General features: G+C 50.2%; 1 protein-coding gene across 1 annotated transcript in view; it reads right to left on the bottom strand.

The window, feature by feature from the left end:
* The window catches only part of LOC105530111, a 21,979-nt gene that overhangs the window by 2,743 nt on the left and 16,556 nt on the right, over positions 1–2,680 (bottom strand). The gene's annotated exons all lie outside the window — the stretch shown is intronic.

The following is a 2,680-nucleotide window of genomic DNA, read 5'->3' as shown; positions in this document are numbered from 1 at the left end:
TGGTGGTGGGCACCTGTAACCCCAGCTACTCGGGAGCCTGAGGCATGAGAATCACTTGAACCCAGGAGGCGGAGGTTGCAGTGAGCCCAGATAGCGCCACTGCATTTCATTCTGGGTGACAGAGTGAGACTTTGTCTCAAAAAAGAAAAAAGAAAAAAAGAAAAGGAAGAAAATATGAGAGTCGACTGGACACAGTGGCTCTGTTATCCCAGCACTTTGGAAAACTGAGGCGGGTGGATCACTTGAGGCCAGGAGTTTGAGACCAGCCTGACCAACATGTCGAAACCTTGTCTCTACTAAAATTACCCGCCGATAATTAGCCAGGTGTGGTGGTGCACACCTGTAATTTCAGCTACATGGGAGGCTGGGACATGATAATTGCTTGAACCCAGGAGGTGGAGGTTGCAGTGAGCTGAGATCGCACCGCTGCACTCCAGCCTGGGGGACAGAGCTGGACGTCTCTGTCTTAGTCCCATTCTAGGGGGAAAGCATTCAGTCTTGTACCCTTAAGTGTGCTGTTAGCTGTAGAGTTTTTTTGTCTTGTTTTGTTTTGCTTGTTTGTTTTGTTGCTGTTATTTTGAGACAGGGGCTTGTTCTGTCACCCAGGCTGGAGTGCAGTGGCACAGTCATGGCTCACTGCAGCCTCCTGCTCCAGGGCTCAAACAATCCTCCTTCCTCAGCCTCCCAAGTAGGACAACAGGCATGTGCCACCACACCCAACTAATTTTTTATTCATTTACTTATTGGTGAGACATGGTCTTGCCATGTTGCCCAGGCTGATCTTGAACTCCTGGCCTCAAGCAATCATCCCTCCTTGGGTTCCCAAAGTGCTGGGATTACAGGCGTGACCCACTGCTCCCTTTTTGGCTGTAGCTTTTTTTTTTTTTTTTTTTCTCGAGACAGAGTTTCACTCTTGTTGCCCAGGCTGGAGTGCAATAACACAATCTCAGCTGACTACAACCTCCACCTCCCAGATTCAAGCCATTCTCCTGTCTCAGCCTCTCAAGTAGCTGGGATTACAGTCACGTGCCATCATACCTGGCTAGTTTTTGTATTTTTAGTAGAGATGGTGTTTCACCATGTTGGCCAGGCTGGTCTCAAACTCTTGGCCTCAAGTGATCCGCCTGCCTCAGCCTTCCAAAGTGCTGGGATTACAGGCATAAGCCACTGTGCCAGGCCCGGCATATGCTATGTCTGTCCATTCATCTCTTCCTTACCAGCGTGGGGCAGGGCCAGAGGTCCTCCTGCCTGCCAGGCCACAGAGAAGGAGCGCTGCCCACTGCCCGGCTGCCCGCTCTGGTCTTGGGCTGAGCCACAGCTGGATTCCTGCGATTTGGAATGACAGGAATAGAGATTCCAGAACCAGATGTGGGTCGGGGGAGGAGACTCCACCATCTTGCTCTGATGCTGCCAGCTTGTTGTCATGGAAACCAAAGCCACTCTCTTAGGAAGGACCCATTAAGGTGCAGGAAATAATCAAGGTTCTCTCTGGCAGCCCCCTGCCCTCCCTGGTGGGAGACAACCACCATTTGAGCCCTTGAATATTGCAGCGTTTTAGTTCTGCCCTCGTCCCTCACTTGCCTCCCTACAAAAAACTTCTCCAAAACATACGCAAGGGAGCCAGGCAGGCGTCAGAGAAGACCCGCAAGGCTTCTGAACTGACTCCTCCCCAGGCCTGAGTCTTCAGTTCCAGCCCTAGCTGGGGACGATTCGCTGGGTGACCGCCACAAGCTCCTGTCTGCGTCTTGTCATCCTTTCCTGGGAAAATGACCGAGAGATACATTATAATTGCCACATTGTCTCTGAATACCAAACTGTTAGAGGGGTGGAAGGTAGGGGTTCAACTTGCAGACTGTGCATCAAACTGCCTGGATTGGGCTGGGCACGGTGGTTCACGCCCATAATCCCAGAACTTTGGGAGGCGAAGGCAGGCAGATCACTTGAAGTCAGGAGTTCAAGACCAGCCTGGTCAACATGGTGAAACCTCGTCTCTACTAAAAATACAAAAATTAGCTGAGCGTGGTGATGGGTACCTGTAATCCCAGCTACTCGGGAGGCTGAGGCAGGATAATCGCTTGAATCCGGATGGCAGAAGTTGCAGTGGGCTGAGATTACACCATTGCACTCCAGCCTGGGTGACAGAGTGAGACTCCATCTTTAAAAAAATGATAATAATTGCTACATTGTCTCTGAATACTAAACTGTTAGAGGGGTAGAAGGTAGGGGTTCAACTTGCAGACCCTAGATGAAACTGCCTGGATTGGAATCCTGGCTACACCACCAGCAGCTGTGCAACCTCGAGCAACTTGCTTGACCTCTCTGGGCCTCAGTTTCCTCTCCTGCAAAACGGGGTGCAATAAGACTACCAACCTCGCAGGAGATCATGTGTCTAAAGCCATCAATACAGTGTCTGAATAAGGAAAATGTGGTATATCCATGCAACGGAAATATGACTCAGCCATGAAAAGCAATGAGGCTCTAACACAGGCTACAGCAAGAACCTTGAGGACGTCAGGCTCAGGTGAGAGAAGCCAGACACAGAAGGCTACACAGTGTGTGATCCCATTTCTATGACATGTCCAGAACAGGCCAATCCAGAGAGACAGAAATCAGATAAATAGCTGCCAGGGGCTGGAGTGTGGGAAGAAGAATGAGGAGTAACTGCTTTTTTTTTTTTTTT

The sequence above is a fragment of the Mandrillus leucophaeus genome, unplaced genomic scaffold, assembly GCF_000951045.1.
Source record: "Mandrillus leucophaeus isolate KB7577 unplaced genomic scaffold, Mleu.le_1.0 Scaffold8, whole genome shotgun sequence".
NCBI lineage: Eukaryota > Metazoa > Chordata > Mammalia > Primates > Cercopithecidae > Mandrillus > Mandrillus leucophaeus.
This window is presented reverse-complemented; position numbering and strand designations above follow the sequence as displayed.